Below are 16,085 nucleotides of genomic sequence, written 5' to 3' on the forward strand. Positions count from 1 at the left end.
TTGGTTGAGGATTGGTGCTGTTTCTGGCTGGTTGTGCGGTTTATTTGGACTCTGAGGGTTTTGTAGGCTGGTTATAGGTCAGTATGTCTGCTGATGGAATTGCTTATGGAGTGCCAGGCTTCAATGAACTCACAAGCATGGCGGGTGGTAGCGTGTCCGATGATTTTTGTATTGCTTCAATTGAACTGGTGCTGTTTGGTGTTGGGGTGGGTAGAGATTAAGGATTTAGGATTGAGGCGTTTGACTGCCAGCCAGTGTTTGTGGCTTTTAATTGATGTGATGTTTGTCTCACATAGAATTGGTTGCAATGGTTACAGTTGATTTTGTAATCAACACTGTTTCTTTCATTCTTCTGTATCTTTTCTTTGGTTGTGGATAATTACTGGTGGAGTGTGACTGGGTTTGTGAGCTATTGCTATTCCTAGAGGTTGGAGAATTCTGGCTGTCATTTCTGACACCCCTTTTGTGTATAGTAGAGTTAGTTTTTGCATAGTGGTTGGCTGTGTGGTGTGTTATGGTTTGGGTGCTGTGTGTTGGAATACAAAGTTTTTGGATAGCCATTACAGAGAAAGATGTCAAGCAGCCATTTTTCTTTCACTTTTTTTAGTGTTGTGGTGCTGCAGTGTTCCTTGGCCCTTCTGAAGAGAGTCTGGAAACAGCTTCTTTTGTGTGCAGTGGGGTGGATGTTTGTGAAGCTGAGGATCTAGTCTCTGGGTGTGGATTTGTAGGTTTCTGATTCTCTGTTGTCCAGTCTCCTTATGTCAATGTCAAGGAATGGGATACATGTGAATTTGATCCCAGAGAATATGTTATTGAGTAGGTGATGTGTTTCTTTAGTTTGGGAGTGTTTAATGTTTATGAAGGTGTCATTTATGTTGTGTGACCAGAATTTTGGTTGGATGGTGGATAGAGCTATGGTTTTGAATCATTGCATGACTTATTGCTTCTGCTATTAGGCCTGATATGAGTGATCCCATCTGGGTATCTTGTAGTTCCTTATAGATTTTCCTGTTGAACTTGAAGTATGTGTTGAAGCATAGATCCAGAAGTTTCATGATGATTTCTGTGGTCATGGAGTGTTCTGTGGTGGCATCACCTTTGTGGGTGTAGTATTTAGTGAGTAGGTGATGTATGGTTTGTTTAATCAGGTCAATGTCAATCGAGGTGAAGAGGAAGAGTCGATTTCTTCCTTGTTGATCTTGGTGTGCTTCTTGCATTGGAGAAATTGTTCTGGGGAGTTTATTGAGTGGGTTGAGTCATTGACCAGGTGTCTGAATTTCCTTTGCAGGGTTTTTGCTAGTACATCGGTATTTCAGGTAGAAACACAATTGGGTGTAAGGGGATCCCATTCTTGTGTATTGTGGGTAGTCCGTAGAACCTGGGTATGGAGGAGTCTTGTGGTTGCATGTGCTTTCTCTGTAGTGATGTTAACTGTTTTTCTTTTTCCATTTTTCTTAAGGTGTCTTTTATTTTGTTCTCTAGCTGTTTTGTTGGATCATTGTGGATTATTGGGTAGGTGTTTGTGTCATTAAGATGGTTTTCAACTTTGCTGATGTAGTCAGTTTTGTCCATTACTACAGTCAGTCTGCATTTGTCTGCCGATAGGATGATGATGCTTTCGTCTTGTTTCACTGTCTTTAGTGCTCTCCTCTCCTTTTGGCTGAGTGTTTCCTTTTGTCTGTTGGGTTGCACATTGGGGATGATTCCTTGTCTGATGTCTTCTTGTGTTTCTTGGTCCAGGTGGTGGGTTTTTAGAATGGATTTGAGATTGGCAAGGAATTCAATAAGGTCAGTATCTTTTTGGTTGAAATTAAGGCTCTGTGTGAGGACGGTCTCTTCGTCGTCAGATAGAGGTCTGCTGGATAGATTTCTGATACATAGTTCTGAGTTGTCATCTTGTGGTTTCGGGATGATGGTATTGAGTTTCTCTTGTAGTGAGTTACATTTTTGGGTTTGCATTTTGTTGCCACTCCTGTGGATTGGGACTTCTAAGGCAGGACTTTTCAACTAGTGGTACAGGTACCACCTGTGGTACATTGACACCTTGCAGGTGGTACGTAACCAACCTAGAAAAGTGGTAGCAGGGGAGGGGAAGGAGCTGAACCAGTGGCAGCACCGCACAAGCCTGAGCGAGAGATAGCTAGAGCTGCAGGGCTGTCAGGGCTCAGTGGAAGCGCCAGGCTCCAGCTGGAGCTCGGCGCAGATCCTGGCGCTTCTGAGCCCAGAAGAAGCATCAATCAGCTGGAATGTTGCAGCATCTCAAGAGTCTTGTGATGTACATTCAGATGCTTGGCAACTGATTCATATTTATGACGGTCACAGTGTCCCAGGGTCATGTGAAGTGACCAAACCCTGCTGCAACCACCCAGCAGATGGGGGGAATAAAAACCAAACACCCCCACCCACCCCACCCCTGCTGCCAATCCTCAACAGAAATGCTCACAACAATGAAAACCTCGGACAGGAGGAAGACCGCTGCCAGGCGGGCAGGCAGGTGTCTTGCTCGGCTGTGGCTTGGGGGGCACTTTTTCAGTGCCATTGTAACTTTGAACAGTCACTAAGCAAACTGTTGTAAGTCGAGGACTACTTGTACTTCATCACTTTTTTCCTTTTTTTTTGGTCATCAAGTTTTTGACACCTTGCTAGACGACTGGTAGTACTCGAATGTTGCCATATCCTAAAAGTGGTACAGTGGGTGAAAAGGTCGAAAAGCCCTGTTCTAAGGGATCTGTCAGGTCTTGTCTGATGGAATTGAGACATGTAGTTTTTTGTTCATCATTGGTGTGTTGGTACTTTTCCAGGCAGTTGTGGGCATTAGTTATCATGAATTGTAGCATGTTGCATCCATTTCGGAAGCCCAGCTTCCATGCTTGTGGGTGGCTGATCAGTGGTCAGTAATGTATGCTTTGGGGGGTTGTTTGTTTGTGGAGGCATTCATGGAGAAAGTACAGCTGTTTGCAATTTGACAACTGTCTTTCAGTGAATGTTTCCTAGCAGTGGGCAAGTTTAAACATTGCACAACCATGAAGGTTTACAATAGTGGCCAATCTCTGTAACTCGGGTGTAGGATGAGGGTGGAGGTTTGTTCTCTGGGCTTGTGGGTTGGTTTCTAAACTTTTTGTTACCAGACTAGGTAACATCTTCAGTGGACCCTACCTGTGGACAAGACCCATCATAAGACTCGCACAGGTGACCCATCACAAGACCCTCACTTGACACACCCACACCTGACCCATCACAAGACTCTGACCTGATGAGTCCCTGACCTGATGTGACCTCACCATCACAAGACCTACTGATCACACGAAGCTCTTGCAAACAAAAAACACGGATACTGACATCCCCTAAATTCTGCTGAAGATGTTACCTTCACCCACTTCCTTCCTTCCTTGAACTAGGAAAAGCTTAGCATATAGATTTGAAGACCCCAGAAAACATTTTGATGGCCAACAAATTAAGTGGCTTGAAAAGCAGATTAGCAAATTCACGTCTAATGAATGAAGCAATTAGATCTGAAGGTTGTATGATACCCCCTGGATTCAGAGTTGCTAATGATACTAAACTACAGAACCTGAGTATAAATCAGGACTAGACTTTTGCTATCCTGTCTTGCTCTTTGAGCAAATGCTGGACTAAGAGCCCTCCACAAATACCTTTATTTGTAATTTGAAGATATCTTGCTAGTCATTCGTCAAGGATACATTTCCATCACACAGCGTTTGTCTGCCCTATGCCATGGAATCACTTATTGGGAGATGGGTGGCTGTATAAATTTAATAAACAAACAAACAAATCTTCACATGATGGCTAATAGCTTGAATTGCATCCATAAGTGCATCCATTGGTCACCTGTGCAGCTTGTGTAGCATAGGTGTTAAATGGGTATACCAATATGTGCCTATAATTCCTCACATTCTGGACCAGTTTAACTTCCTGGAGGTCTTTAAGGGCCTCGACTTACAGCTATTCATTTAGTGATTGTTCAAAGTTACAATAGTACTGAAAAAAAGTGATGTATGGCTGGCTCTTCCACTTACAACTATCACAGCATCCCTATAGTCACATGATCAAAATTTGGCTGCTTGCAACTGGCAGCTATTTACAATGCTTGTATTATCCTGGGGTCATGTGATTGCCATTTGCAATCTTCCCAAGCTTCTTACAAATAAAAGTCAATGATGAAAGTCAGATTCATTTAAAGCTGCATGATTTACCTAACATCTGCAATGGTTTGCTCAACATCCATGGCAAAAAAAAGTTACAAAATCGAACTGAACTCATTTAACAACCCCCTTGCTTAGCAATGGAAAATCTGGTCTCAATTCTGGTTATAAGCCATGTCTTATAGGAATAAAACTTCCTAGATAAGACAAGATTGTGATTCAGTCAATTCAACTGGACTTTCCCAGTTACAGTTAATTCCAAGTGAATCCGAGCAACTTTATCCTTGGGTATTCCTCACAGCATCCTTGAAGATGTTCTCCTTTGCATTGAAATTGTAAGGACAACTCCCTCACCATCTTAATTGAGAATGGAGATGTATTGTTGGAACACAGCAAATTGTGCCAGCATTCTTTTCATTCTATCTCAAGGACTGTAAGAGAGCATGTTAAGTTGACTGTCTGTCTGTGCCATAACAAGATCTTTCATTTAACCTTTCTTGAACAAAATGTGCTGCTGCCTCCAATCATGGGAGAGTGAGAATATCCCATGAAGATATTTTACCACATCTGCACAAGCAAGGACACCGCTTTATCCGTAAGCACAGATTAAAGTCTAATCAATTAATATTTCCAAATCTGGACACTCTACCTGGGCTTGAATTAAAGCACCAGGCTAGAAACCAGGAGTCTGTGAATTCTAGTGTCACCTTGGGCATGAGAACTGGCTGGGTGACTTCGGGCGAACCACTCTCTCTCACAAGGTTATTGTGGGGAAAATAGAAGGAGGAAAGAGTTTATGTATGTTGGCTACTTGAGTTATTTGTAAAAAATAATAAATATAAATAAATAAACAAATTAAATTGCTGTAACTTAAAACCAGCATGACCAAATAATCTTAGCTGGGAATAATTTGAACACAAAAGCAATGTATCTAAGGGACACAGGTTGGGAAATGTTAACTGAAGAAACAACAGAGAGAGAACATGAACACCCAGTAGTCCTGTAGTACAATATATAGTATTCATAGGTTTTGCAGTTCTGCTGTTTTGTTTTGTATTTATACATGGGGAGAGGGGGAGGAAAAGCAAGTAGCCCTCTAGAAATACTTATTGTTGCCATATTTATTTAACTTGCTATGTCTCCAAGATGTGCACTACTCCAGGCCACATTTTTGAAGCAAAGATGTGCATTTTAGGATGATTTGGAAGGAAAGAAAAAATTGATATCCTCTAAACTTTGGCACCCGAGGCCAGCCTTAGATCCATGCCAGACCCAATGTCCAAGCATTTCAAGCAGAGATGGGCTTCCCAGCCAGTTTCCTACCTAAAAACTGGCTATGCCAACCTGTTTAAATTTAAAATAGATTTCTATCATAGACTTTCAGACCAATTTTGGAATTACCCTTTTCCTGTCTCCTCTGTCCATTGTCCATGTACTTAAAAGCAGTGCTTTTTTTGTAAAAGAAAAAGGTGCTGGAACTCACACATGTCATACAACCCGCCTTGCCTACGCTACAAGGTTTCATCCCAAAAAGGTGCCGGAACTCCGTTCTGAGCGTTCTATAAGAAAAAAAGCCCTGCTTAAAAGTAAGATCTATATATGAGCAGACACATACTTGATGTGCATAGAAAATCTGCTGATCTTTCTTTGGCCTCTTTCAAAGCACAAGATACAAAAAAGGACACAAAACTAATCATTTTTACATATCTGAGGACCTTGCACACAAGCAAAGCTCTCAATGAAGCATTAAATAGTCTGAGTATATTCTGATGCTAAAGCACTTTCAAAGAGAGTCGAGATCAAATATATGTCTGAACTCATTAGAAAAGGTAAACCATGTGATTGATAGATTAAAAAAACCCACAGAGGTACCTTACCAGAATTATTACTCTCACACATTCAGAAATATTGCCTCTTATATTATATATTATATAATGCAATATAATGGATATTAAAGTATTTATGTTCACCTGCAGAGCACCCAACACAAACAGTATCGGATGTTTTAGAAACACATGTAGAAAAACTCTCTCTCTCTCTCTCTCTCTCTCTCTCTCTCTCTCTCTCTCTCTCTCTCTCTCTCTCTCTCTCTCTCTCTCTCTCTTCTCTCTCTCTCTCATAAATATACAATATCTTTGCTTACAAACACCATGTACATGTATCACCACTGCATCTGTCTTTATTTTATTTATTAATCCCATTTATATCCCGCCCTTCTCCGAAGACTCAGGGCGGCTTACAATTTAAAGCACAAATCAATGTGCTTAGCAATAGCCTTCATTCTATGTATATGCCTGCTTATTAGGGCTTTTGGGGGGGCCCAAGCAGCATTATTATAAAGTCAGCTTATTGCCCCCAACAATCTGGGTCCTCATTTTACCTACCTTGGAAGGATGGAAGGCTGAGTCAACCTTGAGCCTGGTGGGATGCGAACCTGCACTAATTGCAGGCAGCTGGTGTTACTTAAGGAGGCATTAGCCCACTGCTCCACCAAGGCTCTTTATGATAAATGTAGAATATTATTATTTACAAATACAGTCAACATTACTCTGAAAGTGGGTATTCAAGTAACGTCAATGCACTGTATGAACTATGCCACATTTTGGATATGTATCATGCATCTTTCCCTATAAGAATGTATAAACCACCTAATTGGGCTTTCCTCAAAGGTACAGTCAGTGTTGATATGAAGGCAGGAGATTATGCATTTTATAGCCCAACACTTTTAGAGGACATCAGATTAGAGGAAATAGATAAAATCATACTGAAAATCTTATCCACTGTACACCATTTTCCAATAATGAAGATGTTTAAAACAAAGCTTTTGAAGGTTATTCTTCCACCACTAGGAATCTTCCCTCCTCCACAAATCTCAGCAGTCACACTTCATAAGAACACCATAAAACTCCATATTTTCATATTTCTTCAACCTGATAGCCCTGCAATTCATTTTGAATTCAGCCATCCCACATGCACATAAACTAAGTCAACCGCAAGATTGAAAACCAGAAAGGGAAGATGCCACATCACTCTTAAGCCAATAAACACCTCAAACCAAAATGGCTGCCTTCCCTGTTTCTGCTGCAGAACTCATGAATGACTGGACCTTTGGCAGGGAAATCACAACTTATGAGTTGAAAAGAAAAGTAGCAAAGGAACAGAAGTAAAGGTTCAGAAATCATACTATAACAATATTTTTTTACAAAGTGAAGCACTTGAGGTTATATAACAAGTAAATTGCACACACATGTATCTGCTCCAAAGAAAATTTGGATGGCAATATTTCCCCTGAACAAATTTCCCATAAATGAATCTTTCTTTTCACTGGCTGGGGTGAATTCTGTTCTCCGCAATCAGTTATTTTAATTGAAACCACATCTCACTCCATAATCCGGTAACCCTTATGCAGGCATACATACAACTGAGGCATACTCAGTTTCACAAACTCTGAGGATGCATTTGTCTCTTAAGAACTAAAAAAAACCACCTCACTCCATTCTATTTCTTTGCTGTCTTCCTTCTCTTTGCATTGTTTCATATAACATACATATTAGCAGAATTATTATTATCATAATTACCTGGAATCCTCTGATACTGAAATTTGCAGTTAAACGGAGCAGGACAATGCTTGAGTAAAAGTGATGCTGAGGCAGTAATTGGGTAAATTAGCTATGTATGAAGTAGGTTTGATCCATCTGCAATGATTGAAAATATTATGTTATCCAGGGAAGAGAGGAGAAGTAGAAAAAGAATATTCTCAAAGAATCCAGTGTTAAATGCAAGTGAGGCTACTTATACAAATATGTGCAATATTGTGTCCAAATATATTAACTAAAACTTAACATGAGGGCAGGAGGAAGGGAAAGGGGTCAATAAGGAAAATGAGAAAGAAAGAAAGAAACATATATATAAATCCAAAACCATTTGTAATTATTCATTCAATTTTTTTTGTGTGAAATACAGTCCTAAAACAACGTATTTCCAATCCCAGTATTGTTCCACACCCATCTCTCCACTTATGTTTCTCAGTCCCAAGCTGTGTACCTACCAGTTTACTCGAAGTCAAGTAGTCTTGTGCCGGCATAACTTTTTCAATCCTTTGTTTAACTTGCTTGCTGCCCAGTTTTAATTTTGCTTCCTTGGTGGCACTTCTTGATGTGCCCTGCCTTGGAGTTCTTTTTTTCCTTTCCCCAGTTTGTGAATTTCTGTGCTTTTGCCAACCTTCCTTGGAAAGCTGATTTTCAACCTCCCTTTCCCCTAGACAATGCCCACCGTGTTGTGCCTTGGTGAGTGCCTGGTTTCTCTTACACATTCACTCAGGGATGCCCAGTTTAGATCCCCGCTCTCATGCTATCTTCACCAATACTGTTAACACTTTCACCCTATTAACACTTTAGCATCTTGCCTTTTTGTTCAACACTCCCTTTCAAACACACATCCTTTCTTTGCAACAGCATTATAGAGATCTTATCATCCCCTCAAGTTTTGCCCACTGTCTCCGGGTGCTCACCCAAAGTGGGCTCCCCCAAAACAGAATCGTTGCCCCTTGCGTGCCTACTGCTCATACCCACTCACTCTTACTCTGTGCTATGAATGACTTTGGGGCGGGCATTGTTCAGGAATAAATATCATTTCTGGAAACTGAGATGGGGGGAGGCTGGGATGCGCTGGGGGGATGCAATACTGCTATGACATTTGTGCTAAGTTGTCGTGTCAGATTTGAACTTAATTCCCTCCAATGGATCAAGGGTGGGAGGTGGTAGAGCAGAGAGAGAGAGAGATGTCCCCAGTTATATAGCCATGTATTGTTGCTTACAGAAATCATAGAGAAGGAGCCTGTCAGAGCTGGTCAGGGCTAGAGGGTATGGTGAGGAAAGGGAGGGGGGAAATGGGACAGATGCCACAGACAGGCATGAGATGTACCTTGTACAAATGGCTGCAGGGACAGAAGAATAAGAGAAACCAATATGCTTTTTCTAGCCCTTCCCATCTTCCCGTCTTCCCTTCCCATCTTCTTCCAGCCTTTCCCATCTTTCCCGCTTAGCTCCTGTCTTTAAGCACTGTCAGGTCTCTCCCTTTTTAACCAAAGAGGCCCCAAAGGCTCATCTAAAAAAGTCAAGGAGTCTTCAGCCTGAATTCTGCTCAGAACATCTAAGTTCCCACCATAGGAACTCAGATTATTGATTTTCAATGCCTGGCATGTATACTTGCCCAGTCTTCCTTTCAGATGTCGTGAATGAAACCAGTTTTTATTGTATCTCCCTTAGGATTTCCATTCCCCAAGTCACGCTCTCCCACCAAAAAGCTGAGAATGGGTATCATGGTGCCTTAGGGTGATTTAGGGTAAAACAATGAGGAGATGACCTTGATCAGAAGCAATTAAAATGGAGCTATTTGCTATAGGGCAACTCAACCTGAGGGAAATACAGTATGTTTGAATAGATTACAAACAATTAGCTTGACGGGGGATGCTTTTACACAAGTGGTAGAGGGACAGCTAGCAAGTAGAGTCCCCTATTCCCCTAGTCCCCTAAAAATAAATACCATCTGAATTTGTTATCAGATGGTATTTATTTTTATTTAGTTGCATTTGTATACCGCCCTTTCCCTGAGGACTCAGGGTGGTTTACAGGGAATTAAAAATCAAAACATACAAAAGTTAAAACCAGTTAAAAAGCATTAAATTCACCCTGTACACTAAAAACCCCAGTTAAAATTTTCTCCTCAGCCTGGGCCCGAGAGCTCAAAGAGCCAGGTCTTCAGGCCCCGGCGGAATGATCGGAGGTCGGGAGCAGTCCTCAGCTCCACCGGCAGCTGGTTCCAGAGGGCAGGCGCTCCCACTGAGAAGGCCCTATCCCTGGGTGTCACCCGCCGGCAATCTCTCACCGGCGGAACCCTGAGCAGACCCTCCCTGTGGGAACGCACTGGGCGAAGGGCGTTTGATGCCGGCAGCAGGTGTTCCCTCAAATAACCCGGACCCAGGCCATGTACCTCGAAATAATGGTGCATTTATCCTCTGGAGCTTTCTGTGCGGCATTTCATTAAGCTGCTGAATGAGTTTTGTTCAAATTATTGTTAACATATGATTTGTCCTTATTTATTTTATTTTGGTTCTTGTAGGTTCACATGGGAGAAGTTGGTCCTGTACGGAAGATCTGCATAAGGCTCCTTCAGCTAGATTACAAAAAAAAAAAATAATCAGCTATAACTAGATAGCAGCAAGGATATTCTGTAATTGTTTGCATATCTGTTGCCATCTAGAGTTCCTCTAAAGTTTTGCAGACTGGAGCTATGAGCCATAGACTGGAGAGTATATTGAAAGAGAGGAAGGCAAAACAAACTCTGCTAAAACAGACAATAAATAGCTGATTAGATGCCTCTGCAAAATCTGTAGTTAAAGGCAACAGAAATTCCCATTGCAATTGACTTTATGTAATATATTCTCTCTAAGTATGGGCATTTATGAGTAATCTGCCACTGGTTTTAAAAAAAAAGCAGAAAAAGAAAACAAAACACAGTGGTTTTTTTTTTCTTCCTTTATTTAATGTAGAAACAATTTTTCTTCCAAATATTTTTAAGTGCCATACAGGTTATCCTTACAAAAATTTTATAAAAGTGTTAGCTGAGGACTGACTCAAGGATATTTAGCGACTTTTGTGACTGCGTAAATCAGGATCTCACCCATCTAATCCAATATTCTAATCACGAAAACTTGGACAGAATCTACCAACTCGTATGAAATAAAGCATATATGGTTAACAGAGCCTCTAAAGAATTCCCATCAGGCAATCTGGTTTGATGGGGTGGGGGGACTGGATATAAGTATCATAGGGTGATTCCAAGTTAGACTTCAGATTTATAGAACTTTGTGTTTTTTGTAGCAATCTAAAGCTCAGTGGAGCTGAGATAAAAAAAATGAGTCCATGCAGAATTAAATATATGAATCCAAGAACTGACTCATTGTTCCAGGTCTTAATAAAGCTAACAATTTCCCACTAAAATTCCCAGGTATCCCAAGCTTGCTTTATTACAACAGTCTAGTTCTATGAGGAAAGGATATTTCCGTAACCTGTTGCTGCTGCAATGATTATAAGAGTTGGGAATCAGAAATCCTCATGGATCTAGTGCAAACCTGTAAAGTCGCGTGCTTCACATAGAGACAGACACAGAGCTGGGGTAAAGATGAGTTTATTCTGAACATAACGAACTGGGGCAACAGGGAAGCCTGGCATCTATTTGTACCTGCCCAGGTGGATGGCATCCAAACAGTTCAAACCTGGGCTTCCTGCCAGTGCAGGTGACAATGGGTGTAGATCCTGGCTTCCCACCAGGCTGACCATGCCTGGGGCTGTCAACAGCTTAAGTCATTAGGCTTATCCTGAGTGAGCAGTTATCGCCCGGAGCTGTCCAGCCCCTCTGCTGATCTGCACCATCAGCCTCCTGCTGTGCTGTCCTTTGTGTATGCTGGGAGGCATACACTGCAAAACCAATCTGAGATCTACTAGTGGCTGCAGATTTACCTGTGGCTTAAATGAAAGAAAACAGAAGTTCTAATGCAAGGTATGGCATGGCAGGGCAGGGTAGGGAAGGATGGAGAAGTCCTCTGGTCACAACTAAGAGTCTATCGATAGGCATTTTGACAAAACTTGTTTTGTTAAAACTGTCCAGAGGTTGTGGGTCCAACACTGAAGGTCTTTAAGAAAAGATTGGACAACCATTAGTCTGAAATGGTCTAGGGTCTCCTGTGGGAGAGAAGGGTTGGATTAGAAGCCCTCTACGGTCCCTTCCAACTCTGTTTTTTTTCTGCTCTTCAACTAAGTGTCTACTGATAGACATTTTTGGCAAAAATTGCTCTGTTAAAAGTGTGGAGATGGGGAAATAGGAGTTCTTAGAAAGTCTAGTAGAGGCCGTGGTCTGTACCTTAACATCTTTGTGAAGAGGTAAGAGTATCCACATGACTTCAGAGGCAGAGGGGCTGAGGCTAAGTACATATTTCTGTTGCTGCCAGAGCCATCAATTAAAAATGCAAAGCAGATTGACTCATGTGGAAGGGGCTTGGGAGGGGGAGGGGGGGAGCCAGGCAATGTCAGGCTTCATCTATCACTCCAGCAAGACATGATGGGGAGGGAAGAAGGTGACAAGCAGGGTGATGCCTGTAGGTTCTACATAACTGAAGAGGTTTAGCAATGTGCCTGTCCCACTTTTTAAAAGCAAAAGTAAACCACTGCAGATCCAAGATTGTCAAGACCTCCAGAGACCCCAATATTCCCCTCTCTAATCTAGTTATGTATTGGAAATAAAGCTTCCTTCTGACCCTTGTGTAATACACTCCCCTTTGCAACACAGAAGCACTGTGCTGCACCCCTTAGAAATGGGGCCCTGGCATATCCCTTGCTTCCATTTTTGTCCTTCCTTGGTTTGTGCTGGCCCCATCTCCTCTCTCTCTCTCTCTTAACCCCACCGCAACAACTCAGCTCCATCGCTTCAGATCATTTCTTGCTTCTGACAGAATCATGATTTTGTTAATTGAAACGTTAAAGTACTCTCTGTCTTCAGCTAATGCTTATCAAGGATGGGTCAGAAACAAGAGGGGGAGGAAATAGTGTGTGGGGCAAGCACATAAGATTCTCAACTGCATCCCTCGGGGCTGGGGGAAAGGATGGGATTTCAAGAGCAGCCAGTGATTTCATGGCCCAGGAATAGCCGGGTAAAGCAAAACCACAACTAGACAAGATGAGTGTGACAGCCAGGAAGTGAATACATAAAGAGAACCAAAGCTATGTTGGAGACTGAACAGAGGGGAGGGGGAGGAACAACAATGATAGCAAATACAGCTAGGAAACAAAATCTCCCTGCACATGGCATTGGACCAGGCTATTTGCAGAACCACCTGTTCATAGGATCTCTGTCAGGCCCACATATTTTAACAGGTTTCCTTTCTGAGAGAAAGCCAGCTTATGAGACCTTTGAGGTATACCTTTTTGGTAGTAGCCCTCTGCTTTTTGGAGTGATTTGCCCTCCCAATATACAATTGGGTAACTTATTTCCTTTTTATTAGTTTATAATATAAAATACAAAAAATACAAAGCAAATTATGCCTTGGTAAGACCACACTTGGAATACTGCAGCCTGTTTTACATCCACCACGATGTAAAAAGATGTTGAGACTCTAGAAAGAGTGCAGAGAAGAGCAACAAAGATGAACAGGGGACTGGAGGCTAAAACATATGTGTCTAGTTTAATGAAGAGAAGGGCTAGGGGTGACATGATAGCAGTGCTCCAACATCTCTGGGGTAGCCACAGAGAAGAGGGAGTCAAGCTATTCTCCAAAGTACCTAAGGACAAGAAGCAATGGATGGAAACTAATCAAGGAGACAAGCAACCTAGAATTAAGGAGAAATTTCCTGACAGAACAATTAATCAGTGAAACAACTTGTCTCCAAAAGTTGTGAATACTCCAGCACTGGAAGTTTTTAAGAAGAGATTGGGCAACCATTTGTCTGAAATAATAGGAAAAAGGGGTGAGGGAAAAGGGAAGGGAAAAGTATAGAAAAGAAGGGAAAAAGAAAGAAAAGGCTTTGATGTCTGACTCCCTTTGGTGCAGTAGAATAAGATCGTAACATCAAACCTCATTTTTTAACTTTTCTTTGGGGTTTAATAGGGATGCGGTGGCTCAGTGGGTTAGGACACTGAGCTTGTCGATCAGAAGATTGGCAGTTTGGTAGGTTGAATCCTGAGTGCCGCATAGCAGAGTGAGTGCCTGTCCCAGCTTCTGCCAACCTAGCAGTTCGAAAGCATGTAAAAATGCAAGTAGAAAAATAGAGACCACTGCGGTGGGAAGGTAACAGCGTTCCATGCGCCTTTGGTGTCTAGTCATGCTGGCCACATGACCACGGAGACGTCCTTGGACAAACACTGGCTTTTCGGCTTTGAAACGGAGATGAGCACCGGCCCCTAGAGTTGGAAATGACTAGCACGTATGTGCAGGGGAACCTTTACTTTTTACCTTTGGGGTTTAATGGAAAAAGACTTGGAAAAAGAATTTGGAACTTTGATGTCATATATGTTAAGGACAGCATGATTACCTTATGCACAAAAATGGAAGGACATTTCAATTCCCACAATGGACGAATGGATGCAAAAGTTGATGGAGTTAGCAGAGATGGCAGTTATTTTTGTTTTTACTTGGAAACTGTTTCTGGACTTTGTACTTGAGATGGAAAAAAATGAAAGTTTGATTTTAGGTTTTACAGATTAGATAGATTTGTTGTTATAGAAATGGCTAATTTAGGCACTCCCAATATACAATTGGTCCAAACCCAATTGGTCTTTCAAGAGACAGTCAAGACCTAATGTCAGGCCCCAAACCAAGAATGCCATCTGGTCGTTCTTCCAAGCTGAGTTCTTTATTATTTCACATCCATACACAAAATCTTGCCAGACTGAGTCCTCTATTATCTGCATCTATCATATAGTCAATGAACTATTAGGGAGCCCTCTTTCTCTCACATGTAATCTCTGAACTGAGTTGCCTCTTACTCCTCTGGAATGCAATCCCTCTCTCCTGGAAATCCACTTCCTTACTACTACTACTACTACTACTACTACTACTACTACTACTACTACATTTTATTACATTGGCTTGTTCACCACATCTTTGGATCTGAAAGAGAAGAGTCCCAATTGTTGAATTACAGTATATTTTAGTCTGGTCGCCATATTATGATTTCAGTGGGCTTTTCATTTATTGTGTGGTTTACATTTATTGTGTGGTTAAACAAGCAAGCACACAAAGAAACAATATTCTCACTCTATCTCTTTCTATGTCAAGGAACCACTGAGTAAAAGCTAATGCAAAATGATATCCATAATTAGTTGTCAAAACAAAATATTGAAAAATGTATTTCTTGCTCCACTAGTCACCTCTACACACTCTCCACATCTATACAATTGTAGACCTTTTCATATTTGTTTCCTCATATAGCCTAAATATGATGAACTGCAACTTCTATTGATCTCCTGTAGTCTGGAGAGGTTGCAGATTGCAATTTACCACCTCTGGAGGATGTCAGATTGGGAATTTATTTATTTATTTATTTATTTATTTTAATCCCATTTATATCCCGCCCTTCTCCGAAGACTCAGGGCGGCTTACAATCTAAGCACAAACCAATGTGCTTAGCAATAGCCTTCATTCTATGTATATGCCTGCTTATTAGGGCTTTTGCCCCCCCCCAAGCGGCATTATTACAAAGTCAGCTTAATTGCCCCCAACAATCTGGGTCCTCATTTTTACCTACCTCAGAAGGATGGAAGGCTGAGTCAACCTTGAGCCTGGTGGGATGCGAACCTGCACTAATTGCAGGCAGCTGGTGTTACTTAAGGAGGCATTAGCCCACTGCACCACCAAGGAATGAGCTATGACAGGGGTTTCCAACCTATCGTCCATGGCCTAGTACCGGGTCGCAGCCATTGGGCCTCGGGAATAGTTGTTGAGCCCCACCCCACTTGCGTTAGCACCGCTGCACAGGCACTAGCAGCCCCATTTGCATATGCACGGGGATGCTAGCACCTCTGCCAATGTCACGTGGGTGCGGGAGCCCCATTTGCACATGCACATGCATACCAGCATGCAAGCCGTGGCCACATGTGACCCATTGCACTTGTGCATAGGTGCCAGCTCATACACCATAGGTGCACGTGGCCCATTTGTGCATGTGTGCACACCCTGGTGCCACCATCATGCACTTGCCCATTTGCACATGCGTGCACAGAGCCATGTGCGCATACGTTTCTCTGCTGTTCCCTTTCCTTCCGGGCCACCAAGCCAGAAACGTTGGGGAACTCTGAGCTATAACATCATAACTCAAAACATCTGATCAACCTCCTTCAGACTTCAAGACAGTGTTTCTGAACTTACAA

This window comes from Vipera berus (genome assembly GCF_964194415.1).
Source record: "Vipera berus genome assembly, chromosome: Z".
NCBI classification, from domain to species: Eukaryota; Metazoa; Chordata; class Lepidosauria; order Squamata; family Viperidae; genus Vipera; species Vipera berus.